General features: G+C 37.5%; 1 protein-coding gene across 2 annotated transcripts in view; it reads left to right on the top strand.

Annotated features, from left to right (window-relative positions):
- The window catches only part of Toll-6 (Toll-like receptor 6), a 56,806-nt gene that overhangs the window by 10,996 nt on the left and 30,556 nt on the right, over positions 1–15,254 (top strand). The window contains exon 2 of one of the 2 annotated variants that reach the window (XM_072897243.1): positions 1,847–1,864. The exons of the other annotated variant lie outside the window; for it this stretch is intronic. The gene's annotated coding sequence lies outside the window, so the exon portion shown is untranslated. Of the gene's footprint in view, positions 1–1,846; positions 1,865–15,254 lie in introns of those variants that run through there. 2 annotated transcript variants of the gene reach the window in all.

Here is a 15,254-nt window from a genome sequence, read left to right as displayed (position 1 = left end):
CGCTACTCGAGAGAAAAAGAGTCGCGAAGCGCGGTTTCGACGATGCCGTGGGTCGAGCTAAAAGCGCTATAAAAACGTTCGTCCTAACCCCGCCTCTCCTCAAATATCGCGCGCGGATGCAGGTGCTATATATCGTTGCACTCGATAAGATTAGTGGGGAACTTTGAGAAGCGCGAGCCGCCGTCATAAAACCACATTGCTCCGCGCGTCACGTCACCCTCGCTGGAACGACCGGATTTGTCACGCGTCTCGTTTGAAAAATATTACAGCCGTTGCGCGAACTTCCGGCGTCTTTCTTTAAAACCTCTTATCCTCAAATTCCTTTACGTGATATGTGAGAATTATTCCGAAATTTCTCTCGAGAATTTAACTTTAATAGAGATCATTCGAAATTAGAATCGCTATTTCCTTACATAAAATGTCGATAGTTATAATCTCGACTTTCTATATATATAATAAGATAAAATTAAAGACAGGAAAAATTAATCAAGTACATAATTAACTAATTAACAGTTTTAATAAATATTGGTTTTAAGAATCATGTTTTTAAATTCCATTGTTAGTAAATTTTAAAACAAACCTTTATTCAAAAAACAAAATGTTTCGAAATGATATCAAAACTGTGAAATGCAATCTAATGGGTTTCTAGTATAAATATTTGCAGCTATATAAATTGAAAATAATTTTTCAAGATATGGTTTTTTATAGGGAAGAAACAAGCTTTTGTTTTTCTAAATTTTTTAAAAACATTTAACATCTTTATATTTGATTTATTATAAGTTGATTTTTCATTATTTTTAACTTTTTAGCTGAAAAATTTGTACTAATCACCACTATTTTAAATGTAGTAAATGCGCGATTACATTCTATTGGTTACGTAATTACTATTTTTAATTCTTTAAAAACAAATCAAAATTTAATAAACTGTCTTTATAATAGATGCAAAAATACAGTTTATAATTTAAAAAATATATTTTTAATTACCATATTTTAATATAGTAAGATAATATAAAATTAATATAATATTAAAACTAAAATTCTTACATTTTTAATTAATTTTTTGAAAGTAATTTTAATGGATAAATGAGATTTTTGCGATTAAAATTATAAAACACGACATAATTCTGACAATTTTTAGTTAGTAAATGCATAATAAACATTTTTATGTATCTAAGTGAAAATTATAACCAAAGCAAATATTGTGTTTGATACAATTTGCCGTATAAAAATCTCATTAATTCATTAAAATTACCCTTAAAAAGATGAATTTAAAAGGAAAACTATAATCTTTGTATATTAATAAAAAAAAAAAATATATTTAAAAAACATTTTTTTCCTTATTATTTTAGGAAAAAAAACGGTTTTTCTACATCTTTGATTTACATATATAAATTTTATAAAACTCGAAAACAAAATATATCGATCGACATCTTTGCTTAGCAATTGTATTCAAACATAGAACATCACATGATTTTACCTTTTCGATTCAAGACACCGATATTATAGACTGAAGAATGTTACTTCGTGTCAGTGTTAAAAACCATCTTGTTCGTCGTATCGAGTCCCCATCATTATTTATCCATTTGATCGACGACTCATTCGGCAGCGTTTTCGCATCGATGACACGTTTCGACTGTCACCGAGCGTGAAAACTAGCAGAGTGCTTTTCGTTCGAATACATTCCGCTGTATTTCTACAACCGGTCCGTCGTTCGAAACGTCAACTCCCGTCGAGGCCCCTGGGAGTTTCGTTCTGGGTATTGTGAAGAAGGTGCGCTCGTCGCCGGCTTACTTGACTCGTTTCGTGCGCCGGTACCACTAGCTACATTTCCACTCGCTTCCGACAGGAGAACCCGCACTAAAGGCAGATACACACAATGGCGAACAGTCAGAGAGAGAGAGAGAGAGAGAGAGAGAAAGAGAGAGAAGAATAGGACCTCCCGACGGTACATTCAATTCGGGACATTGGCGGAAGATCGGAGAAACTTACCGTAAAACACCATGCGTCGAACTGACAATGAGAGGGCAAGAGGGCTCGGGAACATTTCCGGAGCGCATTTTGCCAGCTACGACGACGACGGACAATACAGCCACGGTGCACTGATATGCCAATCTCGGGGATGTAATACCGCGTGTCGATACGTACGGATGCCTTGTCGAAAACCCTCGTCAGTCTCCTTTCGGGAAGCGAATCCGGAATCCGAGGACGCGTCTTCCGGATCATTGGCTCATACTGTCGAGACGTGACTATACACGTGTGTATAGCTTTCCGTGTCTATGAGAATTCATTCTTTTACCAAATGCATAAATAAACATCAGCTGTGAATCTTGTCAATTGTTTCTACCTAGTTTTATAATGCCAATTAGCACATCGCATACTATTATTTCTTTTATCAATTTGCTTGCGTTAAAAATATACAATTCAAAGAATGATAGTTTTAGTCATTTAAATTAAATTATATTTTTTAATAAATTTTGTTTTTAATAATTGTACATAGAAAAAGTAATTATAAAAATAATTAAAAGCATTTTAGTCGTCTAACTTAATATAGTTTTTAGATTGCACATACATGGATAAAAGCAAAGTGTATGCAATTTTAATTTACAGGATTAAACTTTACAAAAAAATTAAATGTTTTTAATAATATATTATTTTATATTTTGTCACACGTTTATACGTGTTTTGCATTATGCTAGATAACTTGTTCTTATTAAACGTTTGTAAATTGAAAAATTATATATAAAGTACCTATATATTGTATTCACCCAATTACTAGAAAGTCTGTAGTTTTGTTTGGAGAAAATTACATTTTAGTTTCTGAAAGTTGAACCAATTTAATAGTAACAATTTAAAAACTTATGGGAAAACAAAAATGAATGACCATAATTACCAGACTTTTTTCATTGCTAATTCATCTACCTGTGAAATTAATGAATCTAAACGAGAATGACGTATGAGAATAATGAAATACATGATCTCATAATATGAATAGTAGTTTTAAATATTTTTAGTTGGAAAGCTAAAATCTGAATAATTTAAATGGAGAATAACTTGAGATGAAAGTACGAGACAGATTGCTATTCCATTTTAATTTCGTCGACATAAAATTTCTGCTAGTCTCAGCAGTACTTTTCACTGCTGTCCTTAACTTTTAAGTGCATCTTCCCCTCTCCTCCATATCCATTTTTTTGTTAATAAACTTTTCTTTGCGATTTTTCCTCGACGTAAGCTGCTGTCATCTTCGCATTTTGATTAACGACGCAACTCTTTTTCGACACGCTCATAATTGACGTTCAGATACAATCTCCTTCGTAATACATGCCATAAAGTTTATCGCGCAGTTTGTACAACGTGTAGAAAATTATAATGAGCGAAAGGGTAACTGTAGACGTAGAGCGTCTACTGTAATTAATTTAGAGGCGCGGTACTCTTAGACGAACGCACGAATAAGTAATCGATCCGAACGAAGAAAAAAAAATATATATATATATATATAAGGTACTCGCGATATTACAATTAACTCAGGGATAATTATGAAACTAATAATTAAGGAACTTGACATCCCTTCTTCTCACTCTTCTCCTGATGTTTAGCTCGCGTCTTTAAGTCTGCATCTCTGGCGATATATTTTCTTGTAGGAATTTCCGAGCATCGATTATATCGGTCCGGTTCTCCCTAGCTCAAGCTTATTTATCTGCGTTGCACGTACGAAAAACCCGACTACTCGAGCAGACCCACGTCACTCTTGTTTCCTCATCATGGGTGACTTTTAAACACCATTAGATTAGGTATGCAAGCGTGACGTTGTAAAGATTAGTGCAGAAAATAATGCGTAGACATCGATCATGAACCGTAGTTTATTTACTGCTTTCCTAGACAGCAATCTATGTAAATGAAATGGCTCAATGGATGATATGTACATATATCCCTTTTTGGCAAATATCTATTTACAAAAATGATTTCTTTCTCTCTCTCTCTCTCTCTCTTCTCGTTATATATAAAAGAAACTTTTTTTTTTAACATTTGATTAATTTTACAATTTTTTAAATTGTATAATATAATTTAGTGGTTCAAACTGTAGACGAAAAATAGAAGAGATTATTCCAGACATTGTTGCACTTTAAAATCGCAATTTCAAATGAAACTCCGCACAGTCGGGACGCGCGCGTTTAAATAGAAATTGAAAATACACTTTGGTTACGCTTAAGATTAATAAAAGCTATAAACAATAATTATATATATATATATATATATATATATATATATATATTGTTGCGAATTTCTATATATAATATTTCAAGTGCTTACGCAGGTGAGGCGCGTGACGTTGCGCGTAACGTAGCACGGCGACAGCAATGCGACGATTTTCCGCCACGCGGCCGTGTAATTAACACAACTGTAATGCCGCAATGTTGCGGCCGAAGTTTCAGGAATGTGGAAGGCGGGTCAAGTCTATTACGGCGCGCACAAGCGGCAATGGCAGACTAATTACTAAAGCTGCAAGCGGGCTGATGTACGCGTTGCAACATCGTCGTGTCGTCATCGTCGTTTGGGCCAACGTCGAAAACGTTATTACATCTCGCTTGTTTCTCTTATTTTTTTTTTTTTTTTTTTTTTTTTTTTTTAAGCGGGACATACATTTTCCACGCGATGTCGAGATGGCAATCCAGAATTCCGGCCGCGGAAACGACGATGACGACGACGGGTAATGGGCAGGCCGGTAGGCGGATGTTAGGAAAGAGGCGTAGCTCTTCGTCGTAAAATCATAACCGGCGATGGAAATTCGGTCGAGCTGTGCTAACAGCAGCTGCTGCAACGCCGAGGAGAATTCCGAAACGCAATCAATTTATCAGCGGCGGGTGCGCGAACGTGACCAGACTTAAGCATATGGCCGATTTAACGACGTCGGCCGGAGAGAGGGATCCATGACTACTCTTAGCGCCGGGAGATTATGCGTTCATGCTGTTCCTGGAATATATTTTCTGCTCTCGACATAAAGCTGCAAGAAAGAGAGAAAGAGAGAAAAAGAGAGGCGGAACCAAAGAGGCGCGCGCGAAAGAGAGGAATGACCCCAATTATGCACCGCACCAGTGGCGAATTTGTTACGGCGCGCATTGTAACCGAATGTAACAATAAGGAACGCCGCCGCGTCCCCCTTCCCCCTTTCCTCGACGAGGGTAGAAATTTTCGAATTACCCAACGGGTATTCCCGTCGGGATTGCATCGCGGCTTTCACGGTGGGGTAGCGCTGAGCTTTGAATTTTCTGTATCGGCAATCACGCGATTTCGGGAACGCATGACTTTTGAGCGCGACGAGTCTCACGCGTATTTTAAAGTCAACGCACTTGAAAATTCTCTTTCGATGCGAAAATTTTGTTTATTCGTACAGAATAGCGTTTGAAATAGAATTTATACTTGTGCGTTTTTTAGGACGAGAATATGACACGAATGTAAAAGAGATGTATTAATAAATAGATATAAATGTGACAAATGATAATAAAGTTTGAGAAAACTAGCAGAAATTTATGTAAAATCTATTTTATTGTTGGACAATTTGTAATTCATGATAAAATAGACGCAAGACAGCAGAGATCTATTTATAATTGATACGTGCAGTATCAATATATATAATTTTTTTCCCAATATTACAAGCATATTTTAGATAATTTATAATTTATGTCAAAATGTAAAAGAAAAGACATTAATCTATAATATATATTTTATGTGTATTACCATATGTGAGTAAACTAATGTATGTAATATGTATCTTGTCTGTGATGATAAATGTATTTTACATCTTAAAATATTTTCTACACTATCCATTATTTTACGCGCAATACAGAATTATAAGTAGAATTTGATATCGAAAATTTATCGTAAACTATAAATTGTCTATATAAATGAATTAATCTTTATACAATTATAAAATTATAAATAGATTTTTGTTTTGAATTTTTTACAAATTGGAAATCAATTAATTAATTAATAAAATAATCTTTAAATAAGAGATTGATTTTATTTAATTCATTTATTTATTTATTTAGAGAGAAACAGCTTTTATATTTAAAAATCATATAAAATAATATTTCCTTACTTAAAAATTTAACAAAATAATTTCCTACTTTTTTTTATATGAAAAAAAGTTTTTAAATAACATTTAATCTTTGCTTTCGTACAATTTATTTTTTATCATCAACTAAAAGTATAGAACTCGTGCTCATGGAAAAATCATGAAGGAGAAAAGTTTGTGAGAAAACTATTTATTCTTCAGGGATCGATCGTTCGATCATTGCCGAACAATCGCTAGGGGAGACTACCTTAAAGTTACGAATAGAGCGGCATTCGCGTAAAAGGATGCGAACATATCGTGCCCCGACCCCCGACCGCATTGTACGAGATCGGTTTGAAAAGGGACAAAATTTTCGACGACACTCTTCGCCCCGCGATCGTCCTATGTATCTAAGACGGAAGACCGGGTGCGGCGCGGATTCTTTTCAATAAAACTTGAGGACTGTCAGACTGTGGCAGGGGGCGGTCGGCCCCCACGTCGGCCATTCTCATGCCCGGCTTGCTCTTTAACGTTCTCTTGTTATTTCAATTGCCGTCTCTCTTACCTGTCGCCGTAGTGTCAGTCCGGCCGTGGCGCCTGAAAAGAGCAAAGCAGCAGAATTTTCTCCATCCATTGAAAGTAAGATAAGCGTGAGTGGGATTTCGATGCCATCGCGAAGGAGAGGCGGGGAAGAGAAGCTGTCTTCTCTCGCTCCGTTTCCTTTCCTCGGAAATCCGCAAAATGGAGGGCGCGCAATGCCTATCATAACATTCTCGTTTTACGGTAACAATGCGAAGGTAACAAGACGTTTGCCCGAAGGACATCGAGCGTGAAAAAATAACGCGCACAGATGATTCGCGGAGGAAACCCGGGAAAAATAGCCGCATAATTTTACGAGTTGCACGAGAGCCGTATACGCGGTCGGTTATGGAGTAATTTCATAATATCGCCGAGCGTTTCTAGAATTTCTCTATATTTGAACTCAACACTGACTTTATTTCAAAAAAAAAAAAAAAAAAAAAAAAAAAAAAAAAAGAGAGAAAGAAACTACCCCTATTTACGTTATTATATTTTAAAATTTATTCACGCACTTTCTTTTCTAGTTAGACAAATGAAAGAAAACTATAGAGCGAAAAATATAGAGTACTATTTTTCAAGAGAAACTAGCTTATTCGTACGTCACGCAAAAGCAGACAGATGGCTGCAAGATATAAGAACAAAGCAGACTTTTATAAAAACAATGATGAAATTTTTAAACATCTCTATTTTCTCTATGTTTTCTCCATGAATATATTTTTGCTATTTTCGTTTCGTCAGGAATTTATAAAGTAGCGTATGCGGTCTCTATACCTCTAGTACTCTTGTTTTTGCGACGGCAACGCGTTCAATATACGCGTTCAATACGAAAATAGCATAAAAGATAGAGACCATCGAATGTACAAAAAGCACACGACTGATGGTCCGCGCGGGAAAGGAAAAAGAAATTACACGCGCGAAATAGCCGTTTCCGGATATAATCAAATTGTGAAAAATACGGGGAATATTTCGAAGGTATCGCGGAGGCGAACGGTGAAAAAAAATGCGATGAATACGAAAAGTCGAAACGCGATATATATCCTCGCTACTCGCTGTGGGAATAGACCGTCATTAGGGTCTTTGAGCCCGCGGACGAAATTACGCTTGAATCTCCGCATGATCTGCGCTTTATTATATATCCACTGTGTAATTTTCATTCCATCCGTTCCACTTTGGACTGCGTGCGTGTCTTCGGCCCGTTAGATACTTTTTTAATATACATTCCCCGCAGCGTTTTCTTCTCGCGATACTATCCTCCTACGTGTATACCTCGTCCTTATTTAATGTTCCCACCCTAATTGAAATAATACTTAATAAACTTGATGCGCGCGTGACTATTTTTAAAATAAGAAAGAGATTAATAAATTATAATAGAATTTAAGACGGAATATAATATATATTCTTAACGTTTAAAAATTGCTAATAAATTGTATATTGAAATGATAAAAATGGTGATTCACACACGTGCGCGTAAAAAGGGCAATAAAGTTGCAACGAAATTAAATTATGAGAGAGAAAGAGAGGGAGAAAAAAAGGGAATGAGAAAGAAAGTGATGGGGAGATGAAGCTTCAACTTCAATATTTCCTTTCTAGTTCGATAGTCCAACCGTGTAGCCGTAACAGAATTTCTAAGTACAAAATTTAAGGAACCTCAATGACTTCTCTTGGCGCGGCGAGCGAATAAAACCGAAGAAAGTTTCGATTGATTTTTCAAGCTGAATTCACAAGCACTCATAATCCAAAGTTTCAAGAGAGGAACGAAGTGCGAAGCGAAATGAGATCTCGCGGTGGAGATCTTCCGCGATGCGATGGTAGAAACCGTAGAAACAAAACTAACGTCGTTAGCGTAAATTTTATAAGAAAATAGAGAGGAAACTCTCTATTTCTCTTATGGAGACCCGCTTTAATTAATAACTGAGTGTATATTTGTGCATTTATTTGTACAAAGAGAGGAACTCGTACGCCGGGGAGAATAAACGTTTTACGTCTAATATATTTACTCATTCCAGAGTATATTTACATTTATGGAAAATAAGTACCCCGTGCAAAATCCTCTTTACTTAAGGAGATACTCTTCCGAGACGCCAAGCGCTTGGTATTTTTGAGAAATTAAAATTAAACAATCGTGTTTGATTTGAATTAAAAATTCAAATACTTGATTATATTCAAATTGAAACTAATGTAGCTTATTAACAATTTAGTAACGTCAAACATTACATTAGCGAGTTTTGAATTTTCTCCAGCCTTTATAGCGTCTTTATAGTCAATACGGAATGATAACGTGTTAAATTGGAATATTTAATGAGGGTGCAATTTATCAGTCGATCGTTTCGAAATCTCACAAATTAATGAATCTTTATTGAACAATTGCTTCGGAGATAGCGAGTCTCGACAATCTCTTTTCGCGAGCTCCTCTCCGATATTTACGACCGAAATGTACGCTGTTGTCATCGTCGTCGTCGCCGTCGCCGTCGCCGTCGCCGTCGTCGCCGTCGTCGTCGTCGTCGTCGTCGGCAATTGCCTTCTACGTTTTCATTCTCCCTTTGACATTAATTCTCGTGCTCTCGAGGAAATTAATTGGCGTTACACCGCGGAATATGCATGCCGAGTGCCGCCGTAATTAATAAGGCACAGTAACGGTATGGAAAACGAGCCGGCGGAAACCGGCTTGGCAGCGGCGAATGATTAGCGCGACGGAAATCACGATGCGACAGGGCGCAAGATTCTCAGCGAAACAACGATCCATCTCTCCCCTACCGGTTTTTACGGACAATGTCGCGTCCAGCGTTCTTTTTATCTCAGCGCAGCGCGACTGTTGGCAGAAAAGAGAGAAAGGGAAAGATGAAAAGGAACGAAGAACGGAAGCGGACGAATACAACGGGGACCATTGTTCGCGTCGCGAGGTCTCTTAAGCTATCTGAGCCAAATTATCAAAATAAAAAAATATATATGAAAATTAATAGCAAATAATTAGCAAAAAATTTTCATATATATTTTTTTATTAGATAATTTGGCTCAGATAGTTTAAGAGACCTCGCGTCGCGCAGAAATTGGCGAAACAAGAATTACTTTACACGACGACGTTAGCGGTCGCGAGCATTAGACAGGTGTTACGATGCAGCCGTAATCTCGGTAACGGGGGGGGGGGAGGGGGCGGGTTGCGTCCCGGCAATAATCGTTAGAGGGCGCGTGCATAATTATGACCGTCGGTCGCGCAGTTTGCATAGCATTTTGTTTACGGTAATCTGTGATTTTACGATCACGACGCGATGGTGCAAAAATGCCACTCGAGCTCGACGAAATCACAGTTTTATTTTTTTGCGAGAAAGAGAGAGCGCATCTTTATCAAGGCGAGCGTTTTGGTTCGTTTTTCCACGCTCGTTTTTCGGCGCTGTTGGATCCATCCGCGTTCGCACAATATCGATGAGAGAAAGAGGGAGAGAGAGAGAGAGAGAGAGAGAGAGACTGGTAGGTTGTAGATCCAAGTTTACTCGTGTAACGGCCTCTTGTTCACGGTATCATACTTGGTTCGCCTACGCGGCCGAACTTTGCCATACACGGATGGTCACGAAGACCCCGTGTAATTGTGTGCGAAACGCGCGTTGTGCGGTATAATTGAAACAGGAGCGGATACGGGCGAGGTAGAGGCAAATGCATCTCGACGGTTATTCGATTATTCGCGCGAAAAAATCGTAAATGCGCTAATTAACTCGGAAAGCGTCCGCGTTACGTTACATATACGCGCATGGGCGTAAAATGTGCAATCTTTGTTTGTATATATACAACGGTAATTTTTTTATAGCTCCTCTGGCATTTTTAAATTGTGCCAGGCGAGATATTTTTTTGTCGAGTCGCATACACGCGAGGAAATTATAAGTGTATCTGTAAAAGATCGATGTGAGGGTACATATGTGTGTTGTAGGTATGTGTATGTGTATGTGTATGTATATATATTTTTCCTGTTTACAAAAATGACTATTTAGCAGACGAAAATGCGGATAAAATGCAAAAAAGGAAGAATTTATAATTTATTATTTTGATATTTTTCATTTTTGTCCTCTTATTTTTAGAGTGGAGGAAATTTCAGTTAAAAAATGTTACATCGAATGGATTTGTGTGTTTACGCTTTACATAAAATTACGAGAAATGGAACGAGTGTTACATTTAAAATCAAGATTGAAGATATCTGCTAATGTGAAAAAATACTAGAAACTATAACAACATGTTTTGAGATTAAAACAACAAGGTGTTTCGTGACTCGCATACAAATAGGAAGAGAAAAATTTTATTTGTTCAAATATAAATATAAAAATTACATACTTTTTACGCTTCTATCTTGGAATCTAGAGAACAAAATATCGATTATTCAGTATATCACGTATTTCTTTTGAAAAATTCTATTTATTTTATAAAATTCATGTGCACATACACGCGCAGCATCGTAACGTGAATTGAGTACACTCGTATGGAATACATCAAAATGGCTCTTTATAAAATGAAATCTAAAGCTTTCAATTGCGCGTAAACAATGGCATCTGCCACTCATTAATGCGACAAACTCGCACCATTATGTGCGGAACGCGAAAGGTAACACGGTGAAAAACGAGCGATAATGAAACTCTCGGCTTTAAAATGTACTCGACGAAAACTCGATTACAGGTGCATATAAATCCGCCGACTGTCGATTAAACCCGCGCGCGCGCGCGCGCGCGCATCAAAAAGTGGTTGAAACCGGGATTTATCGCGCTATCTGAACCCGACTTGGCACTTATGAAGAGAGAAGGGTCAATTTTTTCCGAATACCTGAAAGGGAATGCCGATTCCTCCCTTTCTCCTCTTCTCCTCGACAGCCTCATATCTCGAAAGTAACATGCACCGTGTGTTTGCCGTGTCAATCTTTCAAGGCTATCAGGATGCATCGGTCGAACGAGTATGTGACATCTTTTCTTTCTCTCTCTTTCTCTCTTCTCGTTGCAACGACACTGTCGAGGTTGTCCCGCGGCGGCAATATTTTGCGCACATGATTGGACAAAAAGCGAGACCTCGAGTGGTCCCGGGGTGCGCGAGGGGAGAGGGAGGAATCCGGGGGAGGGCAGATGCTCACTCCGCAGCCTCACGCCCCGATACAATGGGGCTGGGATGTGCACGGGGAAAATAACGGCGGTAAAGCCACGGGTCGGACTCAATAGGGTTCCAGCTTTCTCTCCTTTCTTCTTCGTCACTAGCTCCGTCGGGAGACATATCTCTTCCTTTCGCTTTTCCCTTGTTCATCCATTCGATGCGTTCTTCTCTCCTGCCTCTTTTTCTTTGTTTACACGAAAAACCCGAAATCGCTGAATAATAGCGATTGCACCCCGCGTTCTCGGTAAACAAGCGTCTTTCGAATTCCTACAATGATGATAAATGTAAGGATTTTTTTGGACATTCTTAACTCTATTATTATCTAATATTAATGTTTATTCAATACTTTTCTAATCCTTTTGCTTCATATTTATTTTACATTTCTAAATAATATTTAAATCCTCAATTAAATCCTTGACATTATTTGGATAAATATATTTTTAGCCGATGATAATAATTTTCGCTGATGCTTTTATTCTATAATATAAAATTAAACGCTCTATTATTATATTTACTTTTATACTGTGTGTTGCATTAACTTTATCGTTTTTACTTTGTGCGTCATCAACAAAAGTTAAAAGAGTCACACGTTGTAATAGATATCCATCCTCCACGCCGAAGCCTCTCACCTTTCCTCTCGGATCTCTTTCATGCTCGTTCTTTCTCATACTCTCCCCTCTCCCCTCTCCCTCCTTGTTCTCGCGTATTGTCTTTATCTTCTCATCCAACTATCCATCTATCTCGCTTGCTCTCGTCCGGTCTCGTTCCGGTACTATCTGCCGTGCTAGGAGAAGGATACGTGCCCGCTATTGTGCTGATTCTGAGTTACGTCAGGAGTAGCAATTGTGTCAAGTTTACGGTCGAGCGCCATTCCATTGACTGTGGCGCATGTATCTAACGTGTGTCGTGGCATACTCGGGCAGAGAGAGAGAGAGAGAGGAGGCGAAAGAGCACGGGATGGATGCAACGTGGTTCGCATTAAAGGAAGAATTACTGGGAACTAGTTTTCTATGGCCCATCCCTTCCTCCCCCCTGCCACCCTGCGCTACGCGCCAGGCTTCCTCAGGTGAGGCATAAGGTCAGAAGGATGATTCCATTATAAGTTTCGCCGGCTCATCGGGCTCTTTTTATCCCTCTCTCTCTTTCTCTCATTCTCTCTTTTCTTTCTCTCTGAACCTCCGACACTCTCTCATTCCTGTATCGCTAGAAGCCGGCACGTCGGCTTCTACAAATTGCTGCGGCCATCACGTTATAGTACCCGGTAGTAGTTATTCCATCAGCGGAATGATTCATCTTTTTCCGGGGTATATAATGTATTCCATATAATGTATTCCAGAGCATTTCCGTTTTCCTTCTCGCTTCGTCTTTTTCATTTTCTCTTCCTCTTTTTCTTTTTCTTTTTCTTTCTTTCCTTTGTTTTTCTCTCTATGGAGTTCTTACACGTTTGACAACGAGATTTCAGCCGTCGTGCGTTAATTAGTAACTGCTATCTTTCTCGAGAGCGTTTCCTCGCGTATTAAATATATGTAAAGTGACGTCTGTCGTACATTCGATCTGATTTCATTGAATCGCGATTAAATCGCCATATGTCATGCAACTTTTCAATGTAAATTAATATGTACATTCGCATGTTAGGAACTAGATTCGCCGGATAGATCAAAAGAAAGGATTGATAACGTTTGATCGGTGTCTTCTCATATCAGGACTTGATGTATATCTGAACAATTTCGATATTGTAGAGAAAGCACGCGCTATAGTAGCTCATAGTTTATAGCGGCAACGACCATACATATATAGCTGATCGTATTTCTGTGTTTATCGATAAATCGTGCATAGAACGTTGGCGGTTTTCATTCTCGGAGCGCGGTATGTTTTACATGTCAAAATTGAAGCGAAATAACACTTGTTTACTTAATAGCGTCCATCGTTTGCTGTTACTGCATCGTTTATTCCTCTTTTTCTCAAATGGCAAACTAAACAAGCGCAAGCCTTTTAACTGTGAAAAATAGCGTATTAATTTCCATTTAAAATGTTATGTGAAAAGAAATTTAATTCTGTAAATACACCCCTCGCAGATTGTGAAAATAATCCAGTGAAAAATCTAAAACTAACAAAAAAAGTCTCATTTAATAGTCTACCAATTTTTTCGTAATATATTTAGCGGCAAACAAGAAATGTAGCAAATTTTAACCGCAGATAAAAATGCAAATAAAAAGAACAAACGATATCATAATTTGAGAAAAATTATCGTTTGAAATTAGAAGAGAAAGATTCCGATTGCAAAGCTTAATTCCAATCCTCTTACTATTCGATTTCTTTCATAATATAATAGAAACGCTCGATATCTCGACGATCGCAATTCTTTCCGGTTCTTTCACATTATCCGTGTCTGGCGGAAAAACTCTGCGCGATGCCTGATACACCCTGTATAGATACCGCGGTTATAGATGGTCGTGCGATTCAGGCAACAAATATTCGAGTATCTCCTTTCCTCTCCGTAGAAACGCGCCCAGGGGTCCAGACGGAACGTGACCAAGATAACGAAACGACGCGTTCTATTCCGCCGTGGCTTCGTAGGCGAAGTCGACGCCCGGCACATTTTAGTGGCGCCGAAATCTTGAGACCAGAACTTTCGGGTATACACGTAGCGGAAGAGCGAGCTCCGTACAAGAGATCCGAAAGGTCGGTATAACGTTTTCTCGTTCGAGTATATCTTGCTTTTATGCGGCACGATACGTTGCACGTGGTGCACATCGAGCATCGCACACCGCCGAGAAATATTTATTAGACCGCATCCTCGCGCGCTGAATTCTTACGAGCCTAACGACACGGTTCACGCGTGACAAAATACAAAAGTCGCGAAAATATGGAATCATATTTTTTTCATATTCCTCTCGAGATACCATTTCCAGCAGACATTGACTCTGAAATTTGAAAAATTAATAATACTTTTGCTGTTACTTATTGAAACATAAATACACAACATTCAACATTCACAAATTTAATCAAAAATTTTTAATAATTTTAAGTAATTAAACAAATTTTTCAATTTATTATGAGTATTTGTTTAAGCAAAGCGCTGTGAGTTCGAAAAAATTTTATGTTACATCCTTTGCTGAAAATCATACAAGAGAATTTTCAATATTTTTTATTATTATTAAAATTCAAGCTGAAATGCATAAATAATCGTGGAAATATAGAAAAGCTATTTTAGCTATTTTAGCAAACGAAATCTATAGAAATTTTTCATTTCGATATCTGGTAATAATGTTTACTTTTCGTTGTTATATATTAATCGATACTTTTTATTTTTAAAGACAGAATTCTTGCTAAAACTTATATATAATTATAAATCTCTTAAAATCTTATTCCAAGAATAATGAGGACAAATCTTGCGGGACAAAGTAAAATATGCTGTGTAAACTTTAAACTAACGGCTAAAAACTTTTATTTGTTTAGATGATATAAAAACCTATAAAAATAGTGAAACTAATTCAAAATTTATAAT

The sequence above is a fragment of the Anoplolepis gracilipes genome, chromosome 8 (genome assembly GCF_047496725.1).
Source record: "Anoplolepis gracilipes chromosome 8, ASM4749672v1, whole genome shotgun sequence".
Classification (NCBI taxonomy): Eukaryota; Metazoa; Arthropoda; class Insecta; order Hymenoptera; family Formicidae; genus Anoplolepis; species Anoplolepis gracilipes.
Note: the sequence above shows the minus strand (reverse complement) of the source record. Positions and strands in the feature narration are given on the sequence as shown.